Source organism: Equus caballus, chromosome X (genome assembly GCF_041296265.1).
Source record: "Equus caballus isolate H_3958 breed thoroughbred chromosome X, TB-T2T, whole genome shotgun sequence".
Lineage (NCBI taxonomy): Eukaryota > Metazoa > Chordata > Mammalia > Perissodactyla > Equidae > Equus > Equus caballus.
The window spans coordinates 62,111,245-62,128,541 of record NC_091715.1 but is presented as its reverse complement, the minus strand read 5'-3'; the positions used below and the strand labels follow the sequence as shown (position 1 = coordinate 62,128,541).

The following is a 17,297-nucleotide window of genomic DNA, read 5'->3' as shown; positions in this document are numbered from 1 at the left end:
GCCAGGATCCAGCTGTTTCCCTTTAGTGTTATCCAGGAACCTGGAGAACAAGAAGGGAAGATATCAAGCGTGTCCCTTTAAGAAATAAGACTTTGACCAAGAGATTTAACCCTTGGAGTGAATGCCTCCCGTGAGACTTATACATGATGGTGATGGTAGGAAGCACCTTGGCTTCTTAGTCCTTTGAAGGGGTTGCATCTCTACTTACTTGGGGAAGTGAAAGGAAGGGAACTATTATTACTGAGCACCTGTTGTGCCAAGCCCTTTGACCTGTTATCCTCATTTCAGCAAGAGTCCTGAGAGCTTCCTACACCTCCTTTACAGCTGGGAAAATGGAGGCTCAGAAAATTTAACTAACTTTTCTAGAGCCAAACAGCTTGGAAATGCCAAATTTTGACAGGAATCCAGTCAATCTGCGTGCAGAGGCTCTGGTCTTCTCGCCCTATCCCACAGAGGGTCTGGGAAAGTGTGGAGGGGGGCGAGTAGGTTGCGATTTTTTTCTGCAAAGGCGTTAAAAGATAGGAAGTAGGATATCTTGGTGTAGGAAAAGGCCAGCTGTCATAATAACAACGCATCTAATAAGAAGCTTAGGCCAGCAAGTGGAGAGCCTAGACTTCTACTCTTACTGGACTTTAATGGGACCTCTGCCCAACTCCAGGAGAAGGAACAGTTGGGAGGAAGAAAAAGTGACCACGCCCAGTGGAGAACACATGGGAGGCCATCACTTCTACCCTCAACTGTGGTAATCCAGGCATTCCTACCACTACTAGTTTAGATGGGATCATCAGAGACCTGGAGACAGGGCTGAACTCCCAAGCTCAACCAGCAGTAACGAGGAGCCCCTCCCCAACCTGGATGTCAAGCAGAGACCCAGTGGAAAACCTGGACTTCTACTGCCCCCCTTCCTTGCAAAAGGAGGATGTCAGAAAGGTCTACAAAAACAAAAGATTTAAAAGAGATCCAGAGTGTCCACATTTAATTGAAAAATTTACTTGCCATACAAGATTATCAACTTAAATGAGTAGAAAAAGTAAACATGCCAGCATTGAGATGACACAGATAGAATTATCTGACAAGGACTTTTGCAGCCATCGTAAAAATGTTTCAAGGAGCAATTACAACACACTTGAAACAAATAGTAAATTAGAAAATCTCTGCATATAAATAGAAAGTCTCAACAAAGAAATATAAAACATAAAAAAGAACCAAATGGAAATTTGAGAACTGAAAAATGCACTAGCCAAAAATACTCTAAAAACTCAGTGGATGAGCTCAACTGCGAGATGGAGAAGACAGAGGAAAGAATCAGACAACTTAAATACAGAACAATAGAAATCACCCAATCTGAACAACAGAGAGAAATTAGATTCAAAAGAAGAAAACAGAAAGAATTGAGCAGAGCCTCTGGACCTGTGGGACTATAACAAAAGATCTAACATTCATGTCAACAGAATTTCAGAGAGGAGAAAGAGGGCAGGACTGGAAAGCACTTGAAGAAATAGTGGCTAAAAACTTCCCAAACTGAGCAAAGGGCATAACCCTCCAGACTTGAGAAGCTAAGCAAACTCCATCAGGATAACCACCTCGCAAATCACACCAAGACACATCATAGTCAACCTTCTGAAAACAAAAGGCAAAGAAAAGATCTAGAAAGCCAGCGAGAAACAACACCTTACCTATACCTGCAGGGGAAAAGAATTTAGAATGACAGTAGATTTCTCATCAGAAACTGACGAGGTCCTACTGGGAAGTGGCACAACATTTTTCAAGTGCTGAAGGAAAAGAATTGTCAACCCCAAATCCCATGTTCAGTGATAATGTCCTTCAGGAATAAAGGGATAATCAAGACATTCTCAGGTGAAAGAAAACAGGGAATTTATCAGAAGGAGGTCTACCTTATAAGAATGACTAAAGTCAGTTCTTGAAACAGAAAAGAAACAACAAAAGAAAACTTTGGAAGAAAGAACACAGTAAGCAAAAACATGGGTAAACACAGCAGAAGTTATTTTCCTCTTGAGTTGTCTGAAGTATGTTTGATGATTGGGTCAAAATTTATCACACTATCTCGTGATTCTGAATATATGTAGAGAAAATATTTAAGACATTTGTTATAAACGGGACTGTAAAGGGGTGTAAAAGGGAGGTATATGAACTGGTAAAATGATGACATCAGAAGACTGATAAATTATATATCTGCCTATCTATGTATATTTATAATGTAATAGTGACAACAAACACTAGAAAAGCTATACAAAGAGATGCACTCAAAAACATTATAGATAAATCAAGATGGAATTCAAAAAAAAGTTGAAGTCACCTACAGGAAGGCAGGACAAAGAAAACAGAAAAACTGAAAACAGAGAGAACAAACAGATAACAAAAAATAATACGGCAGACTTAGCCTTAACATATCAATAATTATGTTGAATATAAATGGTCTAAATACACCAATTAAAAGACAGAGTGGATTTAAAAAACATGGCCTAACTATATTCTGTCTACTAGAAATGCATTTCAAATATAATGATATAGGTAGGTTGAGAGTAAAAGGATGGAAAAGGATACCAGGCAAATATCAATCGAAAGAAAGCAGGGGTGGCTATATTAATATCAGATAAAGCAGATTTCATAGCAAAAGAAAATTCCCAGGGTCAGAGTGGAACATTACAATATGAGAAGGGATCAATCCATCAAGAACACATAACAAATCTAGATGTGTATGCACCAAAAGTGATTTAAATTAGCCTGTTTTTGACAATTTTAGAATAATATAGAAAGCTTACATCACTTGATTTAAGAATTTAAAATGGAGAAAGTATAACAAATACACACTTGATGTTCACAAATGGACAGGTAAACGTGTGGGAGGTGGAAAGAAGGAAGGAGCAAACGAAAGGGCAGAAGGAACTGGATAAAGGAACTAAGGTTTGTTGAACACCCACTAATTTCAAAACTCTTGGCTCATTTAATACAGTAATCTTCCTAATGGAAATCTGTGGTAGGAATTATTATCCCAATTTTACAGATAAGCATACTAAGGCTCAGAGAGGTTAGGTAACCTATCTATGGTCACACAGCTAGGAAAGGAAGAGAGAATATATCTTTCAATTCGCATGGCATATGCATTTCAGCAAATGTGGGTAGTCTGCTTAGCCATTATTCACACTTCTTCAACTGTTTTAATCCTAAATCTCTTAAAGGTATGAGCAGAGAGCCTATTTCTGCTAAAAAACAAAAACAAAACGTTGCTTCTGGGCTGAAGTAGCGGTGATGATGGCAATATCACCTAAAGACCTGATTAAGTCAAGCTGAAAGCCAGACACACCCCCTAGGCACAGGCCCAAAAATATGCACATTCATAGTCAGTGCTCATGCGTACCAATGTCAGAATTTGAAGTGGTAAATGTCTCAGGAATGAATTCTCCCATCACAGACCATTCCTGACTTTTGATTCTGACTACATGCTGAGCCCTGTCTTTCCTCCCAATCCCAACCACACTCCAACACCATGCTCTAGACTTAAGCCCCCCAAATCCCACACTAGTCTATTTTGTCCATCCATTCCTTGGGCTTTCAAATGTTGATGAAGGAGCATGTGGATATGTGGAAAAGGGAAGAGAAGAATGGAATAAAAGAAGTGAGATGGAAAAGAGGGAAGAAAAGGAAAAGAAGCCATGAGGCAGAGAAGGTGAGTGCAGCCACCACTAGATGAACCAGAGCCCTTCACCAGCTCCCCAAATGCATACTAATGTCTCTATAACATGCACAGGCCATCCATACACACTGCACATACACATACCCCGATTCACACATATCCGTACACAATGAGCTTTCCTCACTTAAGAAAGGAAAAACTCATTTTGGAAGTAAATATTGTGGTGTCAAGTAGACCCTCTTAAATTTCTGCCCTGGATCCTCTCTTTTTCTCTCTACACATTCTCCTGGGTGACTTTCTGTACTCCCATGGCATCGAATATTATCTCCAAATCCTCAGTCTCTACTCCCTACCTTCCTTCCAAGCTTCAGCCCAATATATCCCACATCCCACCACAGACACAGCTCAAGTTGGCCAACTCTTAAGACTTTTTCTCTTCCTGCCCCAATCCAGCTCCTCTCACTAAACCTCTGCTTTAATGCCATATTCTCTGCACAGTTACCTCAGATTGAAACCTGAATGTCAATATTGATTACCCTTTCTTTTTTATAGCTCACCTCTGATCACTTAGCAAGTCCTACTATTTCTACCCTCAACATCTGGCTCAAATTCCTTCCCCACTCTCCACTTCCACACTCACTGCCACGTTTTAGGCCTTCATCATGACTGGCCTGGGTATTTGTAATGTTGTATCCATTTCCTGTCTTCATGCCCCTCCTCCCATCTTGAACGCCCCCCGCACCACTATGAGAACTACCTTCCTAAAGCACTGGTGTTATTATGTTATTCCTCGAACACATTCACTGATTTCCCATTGCCTATAGCAGTATTTTTCAAAAATAGGTCGTGAAACATTAGTAGATCATGAAATGCATTAGTCAGTTGCTGGTAGCGTTTGCAAAAAAAATTTTTAAAGAACAAAATAAGATAGAAAATATCAGCATACATTGCTTGAGAAATGATAGGTATTCTTTGCAGAAACTTTTGTTTCAGTTTTATATATGTGTATGTGTATATTGGGTTACAGTGTGAAATTCGTTTCTCACTGGAGGTCATTTCTTACTGTATGTCTATTGGACAAGACATTTGACTGTAATTTTTGCCATGGTATTCATGCCCCTCTCTTCCATAAGTCTGACCCAGACCCACCTTTCCAATATTATCTGCTACTACTTTTCATTCACCCGATCCTTTATCCACACAGAAGTTCCTCACTGTTTCATATACTTCCACTCCTGTAGGCCTTTGCCAACACTGATCCCTCGTTATTGAATATCCTACCCTCATTCCAAGTCTGTAAATCCTACTCATTCTTCAAGGAAGACCCAGAACAAATACCACCTTTTGTCCAAAACCGTCTCAAATTTCCCAGCCCAAATGAATCACTAGCCCTTTGGGCTCCCACAGAGAAAATTATTATAGCACTCAAATTATTCTACCTTATGATAAAGTTTTGAATTGACATGTCTTCTTCCTTCCTTCCTTCCTTCAGTCATTGCTGGGGCAGCTTCAGCAGGTTCCTCTGTCACCTGGCTTGAGAACTGACTCAGCCCCAGTGCTACACAACAGCAAGTCACAGGACAGCTGGGACCTCTGGGACTTAGGAATGAGCAAGTCAAGGCCTACGATGCTGACCGCAGGAGAGAGAATGGAAAGGACTTGACATTTGGTAGTGAGCTATAAGAAAGTCTTCAAGGCAAACTCTTCTAAGAAACCTGCTTTGCTGGCAGTAGTTGTTTTTCCAGATGAGCGAGTAAACATTAAATGGAAGAACACTTGGTACTTAGGCAGTGTTCTCTCCAGAGTAGGCAGAAAAAGCTGGCTCCTTTTTCTTCATTCGGTGATATTTGTCAAGCACCTGTTCTGGGCCATAGACAGGGCTGGGACATTCTGTGAGGACCACTAAAATGAATTAGACCTGTTGTCGAGGATCTTAGAATCAAGGTGAATATCCCTGAGTTCCAGACTCACATATCGAACTTCCCAGTTAACCAACCCCACTGGAAGTATCACTGGCATCTCAAACAGGCCCCAACAGAACTCTCAATTCCATCCCCACCCTCACTCCCAATCATTCTCCTTTCCTAGTCTTCCCCATCAGTAGTAAATCTCCCTCCATCCCATGATCTGGAATCATTCTTCATTCCTCCCTCTCTCTGAACCCCTGTATCCAAAACAGTAGCACAGTGGTTATCAAACTTGAACATACATTAGGCTCCAGCTGGAGGGCTGTCGAAACATAGATTGCTGAGTTTAATCACCAGAGTCTCTGATTCAGTAGATCTCAGATGGGGCTTGAGAATTTGCATTTCTAGTAAGTTCCTAGGCAATGCTGTTGCTCCTGGTTTAGGGACCACACTTGTAAAAACCAATGTATTAGTAAGACCTGGCAGGTTATACCTATATAATATATTCTGGATCTGTCTACTTCTCACCATTCTCTTAGCTTATCAACAAACGTGAACAGGTTTCCATCCATCTCCATTAGCCACTGTCTTCACTTGATCTGCTCATCCTTAAGTCCTACAGGTCCAAGCTGTACTGCCCTGCTTTTTGAGTGACTGTTGGGGCTAAGTCACCTCTGAAGCTAGGTGACAGATGAACCTGCCAAGTTTGTCCCAGGTATGGATGATCCATTGCCCTATAACCTCTCCTCTCCACCCTTCCTCCATGTTAGTCAGCAAAGAGTCATTGTTAACCAGAAGTTAGCCAGCTAAATATTTTTATCTTGGTCCAGGACTCTGTTTGGAGAGGCTGTGGCCTAGGGAAGTCAGAAATCCTGGCTCAACAGTAAGGTATGACTGGCCCCAGTGAGTGTGTAAGACCCTAAGGAAGTAAGTGTCTTGTGGTTTTCCTGGTATTCTGTGGCCACTTGGGAGGATTTCATTATGAAATTTCCACATAAAATCAGATCTTGAATGATTTGGATACTTTCTACACTTGGAGCACCAAACATTCCACAGCTTCCATCTCATGGAGTCATCCAACAACTCTGTGCAGGGCTACACTGAGTCCTACTTCTCAGGTAGAATTTTCAAGGTTCCAAGAGGTTCCATAATGTACCCTATTTCATCCTGAAAATTGGTGACTGAGCCAGGACAAGCCATTGGCTTGTTTTCTGTGGCTTGAAATCTATCATATGAGGAAAGTTTCTTGGCACTATAGACAGGTTATTAGGCTCAGCATGCTGGATTCTCCACTTCCTGGCTTTGTGATCTTGGGCAAATCACTTTACTTTTCTCAGCCTCAAATTTTTCATCTTTAAAAATGAAGCTAATTTCATGAGGTCGTGATGAGGATTAAATTAGATAGCGTATAAGGTGCCTAGCACAGTTGCTGGAACATAGTAGGCACCAAAAAGAATAATAATAGTAGCTATTATTGTTAAATAAAGCCTTTCTTAACACCCATTTCCTTCTCAGTTCCTGACACCTACAGACTCTTAATAAATGTTTACTGAATGAATGAAAACCCCCCACCTATGGTAATGTCTTTCTTTCTCTTAGGCTACTGAAATTACAGTCAGTACCCTGGACTTACCACCTATTTGAATCCATTTTTGTCACACTCCAGATGTAATTGTTGAACCCTGCTTATGGCCAAAGCAGTGTGATAGCTGATGTGGAGTTGACAGAAATATGGTATAGTGCCAGTCTCTAGAAAGCGCTTGCATATACAAGTGTCTGGATTTCAAATTGCTTCATGTGTAAGTCTGTATATTTAGAAGACGCAGAGGACCATAACTGTATGCTCTTGTACTAGACATTTGTTTCTTCATCTCTGAAATGGAGAGGATGGATTTGATTAGTGGCTTTGAAATAAGGTTCTGAGGAGCCCTGGGAGTTCCAGGGAGGTGTATCAAGGGATACTCTGGTAGAGTCAGGTGAGGTTGGATTTGAAGAGAGAATAAGGACCCTGGGGGTCCCACTTCCACTTCAACCATAAAGTATTATGATTTGGCTTATTTTTCTATGTTGAATCACAATCAGTTATTCTATTTGAAGGAAGGGGTCTTCTCATCAATCACCCAAAGGATCCAGCACACTGTTGGGTAAATGGTACTTGCTTAATAATTTTTTTTGTCCACTTGATTGATAGAAGATGTAAAGAGAAGTAAGCTATTGTGTGTGTGCATTTAAGCAGTGGCTGACATGATGCCCACTATATAGATTTGAGAAATGAAGGACATTTTACTTATATTTAATCTTAACCCAAACTACCTAGTTGGTGGACAGAACATGGAAGGGTGGGCTTTAGATACTAAGCCTGAAGAGCATAGTAAAGGCAATCAACCACAAGGGTAACAAGTCCCTATTTCTTTTTTTCATCATTAACACCCCTTCCCCTTCCTCCTGGGTACCTCAATCAACCAACTCCATTAAAAATGTATTTCCTCTACAGAAACCTTTTGACAAGTCATTTATTTTCCTGGGAAAACTCGAGCAGAGGAGTAGAAACAGTTTAGAATTAGGGTTCAGACCATGTTGTGGGTTTATATTTGATTCTGAGTGAAGTAAGAAGCCATTGGAGGATATATTTTTAAAAGCTTTACTGAGTTGTAATTTACATACTGTAGAAACCATCCACTTTTAGGTGTAAAACTCAGTGACTTAGTAAATTTACAGAGTTGGGCAACTATCAACACCATACAATTTTAGAACATTTCCATCATCCCAAAAAGAGCCCTTATGCTCAATTTCAGTCAGTTTCTGTTCCCACCCACAGCCCCAGGCAACCAGTAATATACTCTCTGTCTCTATAGATTTGCCTTTTCAGGATATCGCATGTAGCTTAGCATATTGTTTTTGATGCTCTTACACGTTGTAGCATTTATCAGTATTTCTTTCCTTTTATTGACAAATAGTATTCCACTCTGTGAATATACCACATTTTGTTTCTTCACTCAGCAGGTGATGAACATTTGGGTTGTTTCCACCTTTTGGCTGTTGTAAATAATGCTGCATGTAAGTCTTTGTGTGGAAATATGTTTTCATTTCTTCTGGTTAGATTCCTAGGAGTGAAATTTTTGGGTCATATGATAAGCATGCATATAACTTTTTAAGATACTGAAAAACTGTTTTCCAAAGTGATTGTGCCAATTTCCATCCCCAGAAGCAGTGTATGAAAGTTTCAGTTTCTCTATATCCTCTACAACACTTGTTATTGTGTGTTTAAAAAAGACATTATAGGCATCATAGTGGTGTGAAGTGGCAGTTCTTTGTAGTTTTAAATTGCATTTCCCTAATGACTAATCCTGTTGAGCTTCTTCATGGGTTTACTTGCCACCCATATATCTTCTTTGGTGAAGTGTCTATTCAATTCTTTTGCCCATTTTTCAGTTGAGTTGTTTGTTTTCTTACTGTGAATTTTCAGTGTTCTTTAAATATTCAAAATACAAGTCCTTCATCAGATACCTGCTTTGCAAAGATTTTCTCCTAGCCTCCTTCTTGTCTTTTAATTCTTAGTGTCTTTTGAATTGCAGACATTTTAAATGTTGATGAAGAAGTCCAGTTCATCAGTATTTTCTTTTATGGATTGTGATTTTTGTATCGTATAAGAGAAATCTTTCCCTAAGCCAAAGTCACAAAGATTTTTTCCTATGTTTTCTTCCAGAAATTTTATTTTTAGGTTTTACATATAGGGCTATGATGCATTTTCACTTAATTTTTGTATATGATACAAGTATAAGTTGAAGTTTATTTATTTTTTAAATGTGCATATCCAGTTGTTTCAGGACAATTTGGTGAAAAGACCATCCTTTCTCCACAGCATTGCCTTTGCACCTTTGTCAAAAATAAGTTGTGGGTATATTTGTAGGTTTATTTCTGGACTCTGTATTCTGCTCTGTAGGTCTATTTGTGTATCTTTATGCCAATACCTCACTGTTTTGATTACTGCAGCTATATAATAATTCTTGAAATCAGGCAGTGTAATTTCTCCAACTTTGTTATTCTTCTGCAGAGTTGTTTTGGCTACTCTAGGCCCTTTGCATTTCTGTCTGGATTTTAGATTCCACTTATCAATTTCTTCAAAAATGTCTGCTGAAATTTTGATAGGATTGCACTGGTTGTATAGATTAATTTGTTGTATTTCACCAGTGTTTCAAATAATGTCCTTTATGTGTTCTAGGATGCAATCCAAGATACCCCACTGCATTTAGCCAGGTTTCTGTTGAATAGTGTTAGCATGGTGTATCTCCTTCCATCCTGTGACTTGTTTCTTTATATTTAAAGTGAGATTTTTTTAGGTAGCCCATGATTTGGTCCTTTTTATTTTAATCCAATCTGACAATCTGCTTTTTAATTGGAGATGTTTAGACTATTTATATTTGAGGTGCTTGTTGATACGGTTAGGTTTAAATCTACCACCTTATTATTTTCTATTTATCTCATCTGTTTTTTGTTTCCTGTTCCCTCCCTTCCTGCCTTCTTTTGGTTTAAGTATATTTTATGGTTCCATTTGATCTCTTTTTCTAACTTATTAGCTATGATTCTGTTTTGTTATTTTAGTAGTTGCCTTAGGGTCTGTTATATATATCTTTAACTTGTCACAATTTATCTTCAATTGGTCTTATACTGCTGCAGACATAGTATACGAAACTAGTATACAACATAGTATACAACATTACACCTTTATTTCTCTATTTCTGGCCTCTGTGCTATTACATTGATGTATTTCTTGGCTTAAATGGTTGATTATCTTTTTAAGTAATTTAAATAATGAGAAAAAGAGTCATCATATTTTTTTCATGTTCGGTGCTCAATATTCCTCTGCTATCATTTTCCTTCTGCTTCAAGGACACTTTTAACGTTTATAGAGAGAGGGTTTGCTGGTGATGTAGCATTCCAGCTTTTCTATGTCTGAAAAAGGTCTTTATTTCGCCTTTGTTTTTAGAAGTTATTTTCACTATGTAAAGAACTCTATATTAGCAAGTTTTTTTTTTTCAGTACTTTAAAAATGATCTGCCACTGTCATCTTGCTTCCATTGTTATTTGTTCCTCCTTAGGCAGTGTGCCTTTTTTCCTTTGGCTGCTGCTAAGATTTTCTCTTTATCACGGTTTTGAGCAATTTGATTGTGATATGACGTGGTGTAGTTTTCTTCATGCTTCCTGTGCTTGAGGTTTGTTGAACTTTTTGGATCAGTGATATATAGTTTTCACCAAATTTGAAACATTTTGGTCATTAATTCTTCAAGTATTTTTCTTTTCTCCCTCCTTCTTTATCTCTAGTTACCTGTCTTTTTAGCCACTTGAAGTTGTCCCACAGTTTGCTGATGCTGTTTATTTTTTTTTAAATCTTTTATCTCTGTATATTTTGTTTGGGGAAACTTCTATTGCTATGTCTTTATGTTCATGTATCTTTTCTCCTTTATTGTCTGAATCAATTAATGTAGATTTCATCTTCGACATTGTAGTTTTCATCTGTAGATATTTTATTTGGGTCTTCTTCATCTCCCCCATGAATCTATTTAATGTGGCCAGTATTTCCTCAAGCTTTGTGAACATATGAAATGAGCTCATAATAACTATTAGTGTCCTTGGCTACTAGTTTTATCTACCATTTCATTTCTTGGTCAGTTTTGACTTATTATTCTCTACATTATAGGTTGTATTTTTCCTGCTAAATTGCACACCTGGCAAGGTTTGATTGGATGCCAGGCATTGTGAATTTTACTTTGTTAATTTTGCATATTTTTTCCTTCCTATAAGTATTCTTCAGCTTTGTTCTGGCTCATGTCATTAAGATGCTTGGAATCAGTTCTATCCTTCTGGACCTTGCTTTTCAGCTTAGCTAAGTGGAATCATAGCAGCATTTAGTGTAGAGCTCTTTTTTCCCCAGTAGTGGTACAAAACTTTTCTTTGTACTTTAATGCTTTTGTGAATTGTGAAGTTTTTCCACATTGGCTATTTGGAACAGTCACTATTCCTTTCCCTTTGTGGGCTCTGATCACTGTTCACTCAAATCCTTTTGGGTGGTTCATTCCCTGGCCTCAGGTAGTTTCCTTACACACATGTGCTGGTCAATACTTAACTGAATACTTGAGAGGGATCCTCTGAATATTGTAAGCATTCTCTCTCTACACAGGTCTCCCCTCTCCAAAACTCTTGCCTGCAAACTTCAGATGCCTTGGCTTCCCCAGACTCATAGCTCCATTTCCTCAATTGAGAAAGACTGCCAGACTCTGTCTGAGTTCTCTGTCCCTGCCTTGAATCCTAGTATATTTCTCTAGGCATTAAGTTGGGGCAATCTTTAGGCTTATCCAAGCTTTCCCATCTCTCAGAGATCACTGACCTTACTCACCTAATGTCTAATGAGCACTGTTGTTTCATATGTTTTTTTCCCTTGTGTTTTTGTTTGTTTGTTTTGTTTTAGTTATTTTGCATGGGAGGGTAAATCTTTTCCCTGTTACTCTATCTTGACCAGAAGTGGAAATCAAGGTTATTCCCCAAATTTGGCATTAAAAGATCAGATTTCACCATTTAAGACACACATATTTTATATTTTAAAAAACCTAAAGTCAAGATGTGTCTTAAATACAATGCTGCCTTACAATTGCTCTTGGCCAAGAGGTCATTGTGTTGTTGTCAGTGTATGAACACACACAAACTTGGCCATGGCTGTTTATATTATCATCCCTTCAAGTGACTTATGTGCATGATTGCCACTGTATGTGTTGAGTTTAATTGCCATTTAAAATGTCTTCAAAAAGATTTCATCATGGTTCTCCCTTGAAATGAAAAGTTTTTGTGTGTGAGGAATGATTCAGACTAGAAAAGTCTGATAAAAAATAGTGTCTTAAATAAGTCTACAAGAGCTCTTTCAGCAAGTATTAAATTGACATTTAAGTTATAAGAAAACATTTTGAAAAAAAACAAAGAAAACATTTTGTCGTAATTTAATTGGTAACTCTTTTTTAGTAATATAGAATAATGTGTACTTACATTCAGTGGCATCTTAGATTCAATTAAGTGCAAAAACCAATTAGCCAAGTTGTTGGTAAAGCTAATCCAACTCGGTTCCAACATAACAGTGGTTGAAACAAGACAGAAATTCATTTCTCTCTGACATTATCAGTCTTGGAACAAACTATCTGTGGTTTGTGTGGTTACTTAGTGTTGGGGATTCAGGCTCTTTTTATCTTGTTGCTTCACCACATACAAGGTGTTGCCCTCATCTACATGGTTCAGGATGGCTCGATGTTGTGTGCACATTTTAGGCAGTGGGAAGAGGGCAACAGGGGACGTGAATGACATGCTTCTTTCCTTTAGGGTCACAGCCTAGAAGTTGCACATATCACGTGTGTTTTCACCCCGTTAGCCGGAACATTGTCACATGACCAGAAACAACTGCAAAGGAGACAGGGAAATATAGTCTTTATTCTAGACATCACATGCCCAGATGAAAACCAGAGATTCTGTTACTGTGGAAGGAGGGAAGAATGAATTTTGGGGGACAGGAGCATTTGTGTTTTGTGTGACCTTAGGGTTTTCAAATTGTTGGAGTTGCCTATAGATGGAATGGATTATCTAGAGAAGTAGCAACAACTCTACAACTAAATTGTTCAAGGAAAGCGTAATTGAACACTTGGCATTAATGTTATAGAGGAACACTTAAGCAGTGTTTGGGAGGGGGCAATAGATGCCTTCAAAGGTCCTTCCCAGCCTGGAGATTCACATATGCTCAGGTCCTACCCACATTGGTCTGGTAGTCCCTGGAACCACTTGCTGTATGTGAATCACTTGGCTGCTGTCAGTGCCCAGCATTGCTTCGTGTTTTTCTTCACTGTAAATGCCCAAATAAATACAGTCACCTTCATATAAATTTCTCATTTAACCCCCAGAGATCAGGGACTGGGGAAGGCCAGAGCAGGAATAACTAAGCAAAGCTCTTAATCAGATCTTGATGGTAGTAGGGTAGAGCTACAAGGTGGGTTGAGCACAGGTTAAGAGAGAAATGAGACAAAATCAGGGTGCATTCTGTTATAGGTCTCCGTTGGGTGGATCCCCCAAGCTTCCCCATGGCTCCTGCTTCCTGAGTACAAATACAAATACCGGAGCCCTCATGCACTACTGGTAGGAGTGTGAACTGGTGTAACCATCCTGGAGAAGAAATTGACACCACTTAGATGAAATAATATATATTACCTGTGTCCCAAAATTCCCACTCCTGGGATATATACCCCTAAATTTACTCAGACAGGAAAAAGAATATGAACTAAAGTGTTGTTTGTGGAGGGGTGAGATGGAAGCAAACTGAGAGTCTTTCCTTGGAAGAGTGGGCAGGTAAAGTATGGTGGATGGCCACACCTAGGAGGAAGGAATCCTGGATTTTTTTTTTTTTTTGAGGAAGATTAGCCCTGAGCTAACTACTGCCAATCCTCCTCTTTTTGCTGAGGAAGACTGGCCTTGAGCTAACATCTGTGCCGATCTTCCTCTACTTTATACATGGGACTCCTACCACAGCATGGTGTGCCAAATGGTGCCATGTCCACACCCGGCATCTGAACTGGCAAACCCCGGGCCGCCGAGAAGCGGAACGTGCAAACTTAACTGCTGTGCCACTGGGCTGGCCCAGAATCCTGGATCTTAACATCAGAGTGCTGCTTGAAAACTAGATAGTATCATTAGTTTATAATATATATATATATATATATATATATATATATATATATATATATATGTATGTATGTATTTGTCTGCTTTCTGCCACAATGTAATACCACATTCTGGGTGGCTTAAACAACAGACATTTACTTTCTCACAATGTTAGAGGTTAGAAGTCCATGATATAGGTACAAGCAATTTTCTTTTCTTGCAAGGGCTCTCTTTCTGTCTTGTTGATGGCCGCTTCTTTCCTGTGTCCTCACATGGCCTTTCCTCTGTTCTTGTGTGGAGATAGAGCTCACATGTCCCTTCCAGTACTTATAAGGCTACCTACTATAGAGTTGGGCCCTACTGTGATGACCTTACTTAATCTTATACCTCCCTGAAAGTCCTCTCTTCAAATATAGTCACTTTGTTGATTAGGGCTTGAACATATGTATTTTAGGGGGACATAATACATTCCATAACATTCCACCCTATGCCTCTCCCAAATGCATGTCCTTCGTGCATGTAAAGTTGGTTCATCCCATCCCAAGAGCCCCAAATATCTTAACCCATTCCAGCATCAATGCCTAGTTCAAAGTCTCATCTAAATATCATCTAAATTAGCTTTGAGTGAGACTTGAGATATGATTCATCCAGAGGCAAAATCCTCTCCAGCTGTGAAACCAGACAAATTATCTGCTTCCCAAGTGTAATGGTGGGACAGGCATAGGATAGAAATTGCCTTTTTAAAAAGGAGAAATCAGAAAGAAGATAGGGATGAGGGATCCCAAGCAAGTGCAAAACCTAACAAGGAAAATTCCATTAGATTTCTCAAGCATGAAAATGCTCTTCTTTGGCTGGATGCTTTGGGCAGTGTCACCCCCACAACTCTTCGTGGCATCCCCACTCCTGCAGCTCTTTGCAGTCACCCTTCTCCTGAGACACTAGAGGAATCCTGGCCCACTGAAACTGGGGAGGGGACCCACTCTCTGAAACTGAGGAGGAAACAGCCTTTACCCCTGGATCTGTTAGATCTGGGTTTATGGTGGGAGTGGCAGCCCTGATGATATCTGAATCACCTTGGCATCATTTTTCCCTTTACTTGAAGGATAAAGCATATTTGCAGCCAAATAACTCTATTGTCCTGTCCTGTTGAGTCCCAGAATTCCAAAAACTTTCCTTTACTTCATCCTCTTTCTTCTCCCCTTGGTCTGTACTGACAGTGTCTGTGCTTGTATAATCCCATCTCTATTCTTAGCTTCTGCTGAGATACCTGATTAAAATCATAAGTAATATCCTCATAGAGTGATTTTCCATCCAGACCCTTGGTGTTCTCTCAGAACATGTTTTATCATTTTTTGCAATATGGATAGAATGAGAATTTTCCAAGTCTTCACGTTCTGGTTCCTTTTTGCTTAATGGCTGTTTCGATTTATCTCTTTTTTCTTGCATTTTACTGTAAGCAGCAAGGAGAAGCCAGACCTCACCTTCAACACTTAGCTTAAAAATGTCCTCAGCTAAATTGCTAATTTTATTGCTCACAAGTTCTACCTTCCACAAAACACTAGAAAAAAAAATCAACCAAATTATTTGCTACTTTATAACAAGGATTACCTTTCCTTCAGTTTCCAATAGCATGTTCCTATTTTGTTTTTGAGATCTCACCAGAAGTGCCTTTAATGTATGTATTTCTACCAGTAGTCCCTTGGATGCAATATAGACTTTTTCAAGCATGAACCTCAAAACTCTTCCAGCCTCTACTCATCACCCAGTTCCAAAGCCACTTCCACATTTTTAGGTATTTATTAAAGTAGCACCCCACTTCAGAGTATCAAAATTTATATTAAGCTGCTCAGTCTTCCACAACAAAATACCACAGGCTGGGTGGCATAAGCAATAGACATTTATTTTCTCACAGTACTGGAGGCTAGAAGCCCATGGTCAAATTGTTAGCAAATGTGCTTTCTGTTAAGGGCTCTCTTTCTGGCTTGTAGTCAACCACCCGCTAGCTATGTCCTCACATGGCCTTTTCTCTGTGCATGCAGAGAGACAGAGCAATCTCTGGTGTCTCTTCCTCTTACAATAAGGGCAACAGCCCAATTGAATTAGGGTCCTGCATTTATGACCTCATTAACTTTAATTACCACTCTAAAGGCCCTGTCTCCAAATACATTAACATTGGAGGTTAGGGATTCAACATGCATTTTGAAGGAGCACGATTCAGTCCATAAGCTTGCTCGTTCACTCTTGTTCTCTCTCTGTCTCTCTCTCTATATATAAGTTAATATATATTATATATTAATATAAATAATTTCATATGAAACAATAATAAACACTTCGGAAGAACACATGCAGCACAAAGAGTAGACGTTAAATACTTTTGAATGGTTGCCTATGGTGGGGGAGGTAAAAGGTGTAGGGAATGGACCCAGAATTCTATATGTAGCAAAAATATCCATCAAGAATGAGGAAGAAATTAAGACATTCTCAGATGAAGGAAAACTAAGAGAATTTGTCACTAGTAGATTTACCCTAAAATAATAGCTAAAGGAATTTATCTTAAAGGAGACAATAAAAGAAGAAAATATGGAATATTAAGAAGAAAGAAAAACCAACAGAAAGAATAAAAATATGATTAAAGTACAGTACATTTTCCTTTTCCTATTTAGTTTTCTAAATCATTTCTGATTGTTGATGCAATAATATAGTGCTGTCTAATGTGATTCTCAATATATGTAGAAGAAATATATCAGATAATTATATTTTATGTGGTGGAAGGTAAAGGGACATAAAGGGAGGTAGCATTTCTACTCTTCACTCACACTAATAAAATGATGACACAGTAAACTATGATAAATTATGAAATGTAATACCTAGAGCAACCACTAAAAAACTATATAAAGAGATGTACTTAAAAACACTGTAGATAAAATGTAATTCTAAAGAATGTTCAATTAACAGGAAGGCAGCAAAAAGAAAACAGAAAATCAAATGAAAGATCAAATAGTAACAAAAAATAAAATGTACACTTAAGGCCTAACTTATCAATAAGT

General features: G+C 38.8%; 1 protein-coding gene across 4 annotated transcripts in view; it reads left to right on the top strand.

The window, feature by feature from the left end:
• ZC4H2 (zinc finger C4H2-type containing) overlaps window positions 1-17,297 on the top strand; it is a 67,743-nt gene that overhangs the window by 36,621 nt on the left and 13,825 nt on the right. Inside the window, exon 2 of one of the 4 annotated variants that reach the window (XM_023634353.2) lies at window positions 2,854-2,925. The exons of the other annotated variants lie outside the window; for them this stretch is intronic. The gene's annotated coding sequence lies outside the window, so the exon portion shown is untranslated. The remainder of the gene's footprint in view (window positions 1-2,853; window positions 2,926-17,297) is intronic. 4 annotated transcript variants of the gene reach the window in all.